We start from the raw sequence: 10,736 nt of genomic DNA on the forward strand, positions 1-10,736 counted from the left end.
CAGCTGCCCCCTTGGCTCGCCCACATGGACGGGCCGCCTTCTCCCGCCGGAGCCCCGGCCGCCCCATCCGTCATAGCCCACCCAGGACTGCGTCCACCCCCCTCCTCCTCCTAATCCCCCGGCCGGCATCTTCCCAGTGCTCCAAGCAGTTGGACACATTTTCCAAATTCTCGGGCCACTGATGCTTCCTCCTCAAATTCCTCACCCCCCCCCACCCCACCCCCGCCATGGGAAAGGCCGCGGTGCCCGGACACTTGCTCATCTTGGCCCAGGGAGGGGGAGGAGCAGCTGGCCGGGTCCGGCAGCTGTGAGGTGCGGGGGTGCCAAGGAGAAGAGCCCAGATTACGGGGGCGTCATGGGAAAGCTGCAAGGAGATGCTCCCCAGACCCCTCCTGCCCGCAGCCCCGTTCCGCTCCTTCACAGGATTTCTGGCCTCCGCGTGGCCCCTGAGGGAGGCAGATGGGGCTCCTACAGGAACCACTGCGTCCAGCTGGCCACAGGCTCTGCCCCGAGCGTCCATCCGCCTGGGCAGAGCTACCTGGCTCAGGGCACGGGGACCAGCCCTGACTCCCACTCGTGGGACCCGGGATGGGCCAGCCAGCCCTGACACAGCCTGCAGGCAGGCTCCACAGACGGGGCCCTGGATGCGTGGAGGGGGCCTCCCGCGGGGCCAGGCGCCCTCCTGGAAGGGGTAGCACGTGGTCTGGGCCACAGGTGTGCACAGGGCAGGCACTGCTGGGGGCTGTGACCACCCCCCAACTCAGGCCCAGCTCAAGGGTTCTGGGGCCCGGAGGACATATTTGCACAGGCACAGCTGGCAGTGATGTGCCCGACCCTGCAGCCCAGGGTGGGCTCCCTGCCGACGACAGGGGAGCAGGAGGGGCCCGACTGCAGACCCCAGGCCTCCTCTTGCACGTTTTTCCAGGCCCGCCCTGGTATCCATCAGCCCAAAGTTGCACAACAACTCTGGATCCATCTGAAGTTGCAAGGCCAGCACTTTTCTGCTGGACGGCGGCCCGGGGTGGGCTGCAGCAATGCTCAGGTCTCGGGCCGCAGGCAGCGGCCCCTACATGGGCCTGGACCCTGGGCCTCCCCCGGGCTGGCTGGCCCCCCCTCGCTCAGCTCCCAGCTCCTCCACCTCACAGCTCCATCTTGACCCTCTTCAGCAGCCATTTTCTAATTCTTCCTGTAATAAAAATCAGAATTCCATCTCCTGACTACTGGACAGAACCCTGAGGCAGTGTGGCATGGTGTCCACCTGGGCTGACTTCGACCTGCACCGGGCCACCTGAAATCTGCGTCCTGTGACCCCCTCGCCCTTGTTCGGGCAGGGAACCCTTTCCTCCTGCCTTTCTGAACTTCTCAGAGTGTCCCCCCCTCAACCCAGACTCTTTCCACATACACCCTGCAGGCCTAGTCAGTGCACCCAGATACTTTCCTGGAGGACAAATCCTCTATTTCCTGGGGGACGTGCAGAGGGAGCCCCGAGTGTGTCCCCACGTCCCACCCATCAGCGGCAGCTGCTGGCCTGGGCCCAGGCTGGGCCACTCTGAGCAGGCAGCGTGAGAGAAGACTCCCCGTGGGGTCAGGTGGAGCGGGTCCAGCGGCCCCAGGGCCAGGCCAGTGGGACACCCCCTTGCTGCTCAGGGGTGCTGCTCTCTGGGGAGGGTGGCGCCTACAGACAGTCCAGAGCGCATCTGTGTCACAGCCCCATGAGCGGTCTTTGCTTTATTGGGGTGAAATGTATGTAACAGAAGCTGTGCTGGGCTCATCTGTCAGGGCTGGGGTGGCGGCGGGAACCCTCCCGTGTCTGGGCAGCCATCACCACCGCTCTGGGCTCTTCCAGCAGCGCCTTGACTCACCTGGCCTGCTGGAACCTCACCCCGGGAGGCAGACAGGCAGGGAGGCCGGTCAGTGTCACCTCCTCAGGGGCCACGTGAGACAGAAATGTCAACTAGTCTCCCCTAGTCCCCAGGCTGGGTCATGGCGGCAGGACCCCAGGGGGATAGACCAGGGGGACATAGTGCAGGGGCCCACATCCGGAGGCAGGGGCCAAGCGACCCACTGCCGGATGAGGCTGGGGCCCGGCTGCACACCTGCCGGCCAGAGGGTCGGCCACACGGCCCTGCCAGCAAAGGGGGGTCTCACCTTGCAGCCGCTGGCTGTCATTAGCTGCTCCGGGGCGGGAGGTGGGCCCTGCAGCCAGCGAGGATCCAGGCTCGCAAGGGGCCACCTGGACCTCATTACCGTAAGTGGTCAGGTCTGAGAGTGGGGGGGGGACAGCCGGCCCCGCCCACACCCCTCCAAGCCCACACTGCAGCAGCTCTGTCATGGAGTAAAACAGAACCAGGCCCATCTCAGAGCCCCAGGAGGGTCCTGTGTGGGAGGCCGCGCCCAGCAGGGGACAGACCAGCATGGGCTGGAGGGGTGCGTTCGGGGGCGGTGAGCACAGACTCTGGCCCGACCCTTGGGGTCCCTTTGGCAGCCCGCCCCCACCCCCCAAGGACCTGCAGTATTCGGCAGTTTACGCCACCATCAACGTCCTGTTTCTGACAGGTGGGAGGGTGGGAAGGACCACAGTGCCCTTCCCGCCCACCTCACCCTGGGAAGGACCCTCCTGTCTCTCCCCCATCTCGCATCACTCCAGGAAGCCTCCAGCATGGGAGGGAGCCGGGAGAGTGCAGGGGGGACTCTGGGGCCCCCAGTCAGGCAACCCAAGACCCCAGCTCTGCAGCCGCAGGAGTTACGAGTGCCCAGATCCCCTTGAGGTGAACTTCAGCTGACAGGAGATGCCTGGGTCCCAGGCGGGAAGGGGCCGGGGTCTGGGGAGGCTCGCAACTCCGGCACCCACGTGGAGCGGATATGCCCGGGAGGAAGGACCCTCAGGGCTGCGGACGGAGGGGCGGCCAAGCGAGGTCCTGGGAACTGGCTCAGAGGTGCACGCAGAGGGTCGCCACGCATCCCATCCCTCCGAACGAGCCCTCCTGGCTGACGACAGGAATATGCAAGACGGGGCCGCGGGGGCCTGCGGGCGTGGCGGTGAGGGCGTGGTGTGCCGTGGTGGGAGCGTGGCGTGGTGGGGGAAACGTGGCGTGGCAGTGGGAGCATGGCATGGCAGGGGGTGTGGCGAGACAAGGGGCGAGGCGTGGCAGATGGGGACGAGGCGTGGTGAGGCCGTGGTGCGTTGGGGCATGCCGTGCCATGGTGGGGGCGTGGCGCGGTGATGGGCGTGGCATGGCGGGTGGGGGCGTGGCGTGGCGCGGGGCGTGGCGCGGGGCGTGGCGTGGTGGGGGGGCGTGGCGTGGCGATGGCGGCCTGGCGTGATGGGGGCGTGGTGTGCCGTGGTGGGGGCGTGGCGGCCTCCGAGCCCGCTAAGAAGAGGGATGGGAGCGCGGCCGGGCTCCTGGCATCGCCACCTCCGCGTTTGTACCCACTGAGCAAATATACACTAAATGAGACTCAAACAGGCACAGCCAAAGGAACGGCCGATTCTGTCCTTTCTTCTTAATCCCTTTGGCTTAGGGTTTCCCGGCCTGGACAGCCTGTCCGAGGGGAAGGCTGCCCAAGGGCACCCGGGCATCCGTCCGCGGACATTCAGGCAGTGACCAATCCCCGGCCGTCCTGGCATGCGCCCTGCATCGTGGGCCATTTCCCAGCCGGCCAGTGGGGAGAAGGCACTGTGGGTCCCTGGGTCTTGGTGAGATGGTCAAGGATGGACCTGTGATGGAGACCGGCGTGCAGCCATGTCCATGCGTGAAGAAGGCACTTGGGTTTGGACGGAGGACATCTTTGCCGTCCCTTCGGCCAAACCATGAAAAGCAACCCTCTCCCCCCATCCCCCAGCACCAAGCCGGAGACCACCTTGGGCTGGAGCCCAGCACGGCCACCGCCTCGTCTCGGCTATCCAGCTTGGGACAGGTCAGTTCCCAGATGTCCAGGCTGGAGCTAGTCCTTGAAGAGCCTCAGGTCCAGCCTGGCACAAGAGGGCCAGGTGAGGGCCTCTGTGGGCTCTAAGGATGTGACCGGGGGTGCTGGGGTGCCTGCTCTGGAGGGGGTGATGCCTCCCCTCGGCCATCGCTCCCTGAAGGAGAGTCCCAGAGTCCCACGTGGAGGCGGCCGCCCCTCTGCCAGCCCCCAGCTGGGACCCTGGCACCCAAGTATCCAGCCGTGGCCCCTGGGGGAGCTCAGCCCCACCCCGAATCAGGAAGTGTCCCCAGTCCCACGCAGCGTCAGCCTGTTTCCCCCCAGCCTGGCTTCCAGGAGGTAGGGAATGCAGCTGGTCCTCCAGAGGCTCCCTGGTCCCAGAAGGCTGGTCTATTCCACCCTCTCACACCCTGCTCCCACTGGACAAGTGGACCGCTGCCACAGGCCTTGCGTGGAGTCTAATCGGCCTCGGGGATAAGCAGACGCCATCAGGGAAAGGTCCCTGTGCCCCTCACCCTATTTCCTGAGTCCCCAACCCCACGGGGCTGGGGGCTCTGATTTAAGCAAATCATTAGCACCAGCTGAACAAAGGCGCGGGGGGTCGGGGCCCAGCCCTCCACCTTCGTCCTGCGCACCACCCCCCGCCCCCACTTGCTGCCCCGACTTGGGCCTTGAACGCCACAGTCCTGTGCATTTTGTGGGGTTTCTCCAGACAGCGTCCAGCCCCAGCTCCATGGACACAGACCGTCCCCTCAGGTGAGAGAACAGAGGCCCAGAGAGAAGGGGCCTGTGGCCTGGTGCGGTGGGGTCCGCAGTGGGCTGCAGGGCTGGGGCCCCACTGGCCCTGAGGGCAGTGCTGTGTTACCCTGGTCAAGTGGAGGGTCCTGGGAAAGGGGCGAGAGTGAGGGGGCAGCTCTGGGTCTCTAGAAGTCTCCTCAGTGTCTCCTCTGTCTCTTCTGATTGAGCGACTCGACACCACCTGGCCCTTGGGATGAGGCCCCCTTCATCCGGACCCCGGTCCCCACACCCTGCCCTCAGCCTGGGAGGGAACACGGGGCAGCTCTGGAGACCAGTATCTGTCCATAACCCCGCCTTCCCCGCCCCAACCCCCATGTTGCCCAGGGACACCCCAGCCTCTGACGGGGCTGCCATGAGGGCAGAATGTGGCCAGGGACTCCCAGCCCGTCGCACGTCCCCCACCTCCACTGACAACCTCCGAGATACACACATCTCTTCCAGCTTTGTGTCCGCCGCTGGACGGGACCCCCGCTGCCCATGTGGATGGCAGGGGACGGGGGCGCCAAGGGCCCCCACAGCCACACACGGCTGCACAAAATGGCTCCCATCTTGCTTCCTCAGCAAGAAGGAAGATGCTGCTCTTTGGATGGACGGCTGCTGCCCACCCCGTGCCCAGCCACTCCTCTCCCCTGGAGTGGCCGTCAGGACGCTCTTCCCTCGGCCACGGGGCTCTGTTCCCTGCCCCTCCCCACCCCGAGTCCTCTGCCTCTTTCAGGCTCGCGTTTGTCCCCTTCCCCAAGGCCCTGAGCTCTCTCTCCCCCAAATCCTTCCTCTTCTCCTCCACGTCCCCTTGTCCCCACGGAACACCCTCTGCCCTTCCCGAGCTCTCTCTCACGCATGGTGCAGTTTCTGTCTGGCCTCCTGGCTCCCTCCTCTCCCCAGAGGTGCTCCGGGCCACCCCGAAACTCTCACCCCCTTCCTGCTCTGCCTCCCAGAGCAGCGGGAGGGCAGCAGGCAAGAAAGATGTAGTGAGACTCTGAGCTGTGATGGTGGTGGCCTTGGGGTCCTGGGGGTCAAGGTTGCTGACTGACGCCCAAGGAAGCCATGCCGGCGGGTGGGGACGGGTGCGTAAGCCATGGGGGCCAGGGGGTTTCTCTGTGGAACCGCTGGATGGAGAACCTCAGCCAGGGGCGGCTGCAGCCTGTCCTGGGACAGGGGCGGGTCTCACCTGGCGGGGCCGTGTCTGTCCTGGGCAAGTGAGTGGTCACCGCACTGGGGCCTGAGCATCTCAGGAGGGGCAGCTGAGCCCTGGCGGCTGTGGGGACCTTGTGAGTTTGGCCGAGGCCGCCACGTTCCGGCGCCGGGTGAGGGCGTGCTGCCGCTCACCGCCACGTGACCCTGGGGCCCCGCTGAATTGCTCATGAGCCTCAGAACCTCGGTGGGATTGGACTTGGGGTCCCTGGAAAGTCAAGGGCACTGGGGATCCAGAAATAACGCGGCCGCCCAGCCAGCAGGGCCACGGCCTTACTCGAACAGGTCTTCCCGTCCCAAGAGACCTGCTGCCTTTGTCTGGATCCTGTTCCTGGGAGCCACGGCCGCCTGTGGGGCTCCAGGCGGGCCCAGGTGCCCTCCTCCCAGGGCTCGCCTGCCTCTCTCTGCAGCCTGGCCAGCGGGTGAGGGGGGTGGGTGCAGTGGGGAAGAGGGTGCCCTGGCCACTTTGCTCCCCCCAGGAGTGGGGGAGGGTCTTGGGGTGGCCAGGAGGGGCGAGGAGAGACAAGAGCCCCAGAGAAGCGTGGCGGGAGGGCCCCGGGGAAGATGGCTGGGCCGTTTGCTGCGTGCGGGGTTTGTAGCGAGCGCGGAGCTCTGAGCCCACAGGCCGGGCCCAGAGGGGACAGGAAGGAGGCGGCTGCCCGGCCCCGGGCACCGCTGCCCCGTCTCCCATTTCCAGGGCACCGGGGCCACCAGCCCTGGCGGCTCTGTGCCTTGGGCGGGCATGCCTGGTCACTCGGCCGGGCTGTCCGCGTCACCGGGGAGAGGGTTGAACGTCGACCCTGCGTCAGACGTCCCGGGCGGGTCCCTCACTCAGGCCTCCTCCAAGACCCTGCTCCGAGCACCTTTCCCCTGGGAGCTGAGGGAGGAGGAAGGAAGCGGATGGAGCCGGAGGCCCTGCCGGCCCCGAGGGCACCTTCCCACGTGCCCCCCCTCCTGCCCGTCCTCTGCCCCCAGTTCTCACGGGGCCCCCTCCTGACGGAGGAAGGCTTGACCTCAGGGCTAACTGGCGCCTGGAAGACGGGAGCTGAAGGGCAGGGCTCGGCCCCAAGGCAGGGTGGGGGCACTGGGGGGGCTCGCAGAGCAGCCCAGAGGCAAACCCCCAGGGTCTTCCTGCAGGAGGAGGCCTGGTGGGCACGGGAAGGGCCCGAGCATGCCCCAGTGGTCACTCTCAGTGGGTCACCGCGGTGAGAGTGGGCAGCACTGGGGCAGGAAGTCGAGAAGGGCCAGGAGCTACAGGGCCGGGAGGCGGGTCTGTCAGGGACCCCGAGGGAGAAAGAGGGGAGGGCTGGGACCACAGATGGGTGAGCTCATCTGGAGATGAGGTGAGGGCAGCGTGCTGGACCTCGGGGAGACCTCTTCTGTGTGCTGGCCGTGTCTGGGGCCGCGGGGAGGTCCCAAGAGGGAAGGGGGTCTCGGATCAAGCCCGATAATTCCATTCCCCGAGGAACAGGCTGTGAGGGGCAGGACGGAAGGCCCAAGAGGGACCCTGGCTGTAGAGGAGCGGCTGGGGAACCCGGGGCGGCGGGCTGGGCAGGGTGGGGGCCCCTCCGTCTCACCAGGAGGGGTGTGCGGGGCTCGGTGGGGTTGGAAGGAGGCTCCTGGGAGAGGGGCTGCACCTGAGGCTGCCCCTAACCCTCGGGGGAGCGGGCAGGGGCCCAGAAGGCACAGGGCCACGTCCCAAGAGGGAGCAGGCCCACAGGCCGAGGACGCGGGCCTGGCCGACGTTGAGGATGCTCAGGACGTGGGGAGCCCATCTGGACTCGGGCCCCAGAGGCGCCGGCTGGCCTGCGGGCGATGAGGGAGCCCCTCTGCTCAGAGCTCTGGAGCTCGGGTGGGGCTGGACCAGCGGAGCCCGCAGCCCCCAGCCCACCCCGGCTGGCTGCCCCGCCCCCACCTCCTGCCCGCCACCCGCCCTGGGCCTTCTGGATCCCATCAGGTGTCACAGCCGTCCGGCTGGGACATAATGAGGCAGGCCGGGGTCAGTGGGTGACCTCTAGTGGGCCCGACGTTCGGAAATCCCCAGATCGAAACGACCCAACCCATGAGTTTGAGACTAGGTTTCCCAAGTAGGCCCTTCAGCCTCCCGAAGACACAGTTGGGCAGGAACGCTTTCCGTAGCGGGGACCCCGACCACCGGGGCACAGCGCGGTCTCCAGCCCGAGGCTCCCTCAGCACACCTCTCCTGGGGCCGGGGGCGGGGGGTATGGGACAGCTGGCTGCCTGCATCCCGTGCAAACGCGAGTGTGGCCTCCTGGGGCTGGCGCCCAGGATGAAGAACAAGGTGCGATGCTAAAGCCCTGCGACCTCACGCCACCCCAGGCATCCACCCCGAGTCCAGGGACCGGCAGCTGGCAGGACTCGGAGGGCTGCAGGGGTTCTAGCCGAGCCCCAGCGAGGAGGTTTGTGTGGCCGGAATCCATAACTCAAGTTTGGGGAGGGGGAGGGGCAGCGCGGCAGGGAGCGAGACTTGACGGATGGCAAGTCCCTCCCACCCCCAGGTTCAAAGTCATTTTTTAGCAGACTTAACATCCTTCTTGTCCTCCCCTCCAGGTGTTATTTGGGGGAAAAAAAAAACTTTTCAAACTACATGCTGAAAACTTCAGCATGAAAATTTAATGTCAGAAACACCATAATCTCTTTCCCAGAGATAAGACGCAGCCGTGCAAGGAGGGCTGAACTCGAGCCCTTAACCCGGAGCACCGACGCAGGCCGGAAGGCAGGGGCTGGGGGCCGGCTGGGGCTGGGGAGGGGGCTGAGCCCGGGCCCTCAGTGGCCAGGCGTCCACACGGCGGGCACGCTTGAGCACGATGGGAAACGCATGTGGCTGCTGGCTGCCCTGCTGGACGCGCCTGTGGCCACGGAGGCTCGGACGTCCTGTGATGCCTCAGCCCCTGCGTCAGACCCTGTTTTAGCCTCGCGCAGGGTTCAGGTTGCCGACAGCTGGGCCGGGAAGGGCAGCGCAGCCGTCACCGCACACGACCTTTCCGAGCAGGGCCTGGCTCCCTCCTGGCCAACAGCGCCGCCCGTGGGGGGCATGACGCACGCACAGTTGAGAGACACCGTCTCCCACCCGAGCCCTGGCGCTGGGTCCACCCAGGCCGTCAGCCCTCCAGGGGTCCACCCTGGGTGCGGCGGGTGCAGGGGCTCTGGGCTGCCCTGGTCGGCCCAGGTGTCAGCCTGCTGGGGGGCATGGAAGATGCCCCAGGCTGCCCAGACCATTGGCACACTCCCCGCTTTGCAGAAAAGACCCCTCTAGGTGGTCCCCAGCGGTCTCTGCCCTGAACCAAAGCCTCCTCTTCAGCCCTTGGCCAATCAATGCCCAGGTCACTGCTCAGGCCAGGCCAGCACCCCAGAAAGGCGGGTGGGTGCTCCTTGGGCGTGTGGGTGCCAAGCCCCGGGCCGCATTCCTGGGGAGGGGGCTGTAGGAAAGGGCTTCTCTTGGGGGACAGGGCCCCCAGGCTGAACACTGGCCCCGAACGCGCTCAGGGTGTGACACTGCGGCCTCGCCAGGCGGCCACCCTGGGACTCCCCCTACTCCAGGCATGCTCGGATGGCCCAGGATCCTGACAGCCTGAGTGGCAGGGGGACCTGCATTGGGATCACTGCATCCCTATTTTAACGGAAGGAGAGGCAGAGTGCTGGGAAGGAGCTTATCCATGAGCCATGGGGCCCAAAAGCCCCCGGAATCTGAGTTTGAAGCAAGCCAGGCCCCTCTCTTGACAAAGAGACAAGCCCCAACATTCTGGGGTGCCCTGAACCTGGGGGGCCTGGCCACCTGGCTCCAGCCCCTCAGCCCTGATGCCCTGGCCCCCGAGTGGCTCCGGGCTCTGGGCCAGGCGGGGCAGGGCTGGGATGGGGTGCGCACATCCCAGGGCAGGGCTGGAGCGAGGCCAGCCTGCAAGCTCCTTCTCCCAAACTTGGCAGTGTCTCTCCGAGTGTCCCACCCCTCGAGGGGACGACCAGGAGTCAGGGGGCCACTCTGTTTGGGGCTGTTTGCAGCCCCTCCCGGAGTTGCCATGGCAACGACACGGGGTGCGGCCGGGGAGCCATACCTCAGAGGTGACTAAGTGTGTGTGTTCCTCCCGTTATAGCGCCCGGCGCCCCCCGCCCCCCACCTCGGGATGCACACACCTCAGGCCCCGGCCCCCTGCAAGAATGTTCCATGAGCCCCGTGGGCAAGCATGTGGCCCGCATGCCAGGCCCAGCGCGCCCGGCCGGCGCCTGGCCCCCTCCTGCCCCGGGGTCACCGCGCGGCCTGCGGCCTCTTCCTTGTTGCTCTGGGTCCCAGCTTCCTGCTGTGAGGGCCTTCCTGGTTCCCTACCCCTCTGTCCCTGCATACGGACCCCGGGCGACACTTCCCATCCTGCCTCCCTCCTGCCCCCCACGCCCTGTGGTCCCCCATGGCCTTGGTCCCAAGCCCGCCCCACAGTCAGTGGCCAGGGCTCTGCCCAGGGCGGCGTCCAACACTCCGGCCTGCACAGGGTCTCTGGGTGGAGAGGAGAGACCGGGAGGACGTCGGCCGGCCCTGGGAATGGAGGCCAGGCCTGCTGCCAGGGCTTGGGGGTGGCCGGTGTGGTCACTTTTCGCTCCCCTCTGGGGGGCCTCTCCGGGGGCCCTTCCAGCACCCTGGCAAAGCCTGCATTCAGGGGAGCTGGGACCCGTTCCGGCCGGGGTCATCTTGACTGACGTGGACAGCTGCGACCCACCTCCTGAAGCTATTTGAATTTCAGCAGGAGCCGGGCGGGCTGGCACGCGGGCCTAGCATCCCGGCGGCAACTCGATATTTTCAGATAAAGGGCGTC

At 66.7% G+C, this 10,736-nt stretch overlaps 1 long non-coding RNA gene across 1 annotated transcript; it reads left to right on the top strand.

The window, feature by feature from the left end:
- Positions 1-3,418: 3,418 nt before the first annotated feature.
- On the top strand, positions 3,419-7,433 carry LOC109554549 (uncharacterized). The gene is made up of 3 exons (XR_011564888.1): positions 3,419-3,918; positions 4,637-4,680; positions 5,164-7,433. It is a non-coding gene; the product is annotated as an uncharacterized lncRNA (long non-coding RNA).
- The last annotated feature ends 3,303 nt before the right edge of the window (positions 7,434-10,736 follow it).

This window comes from Bos indicus, chromosome 29 (genome assembly GCF_029378745.1).
Source record: "Bos indicus isolate NIAB-ARS_2022 breed Sahiwal x Tharparkar chromosome 29, NIAB-ARS_B.indTharparkar_mat_pri_1.0, whole genome shotgun sequence".
Classification (NCBI taxonomy): Eukaryota; Metazoa; Chordata; class Mammalia; order Artiodactyla; family Bovidae; genus Bos; species Bos indicus.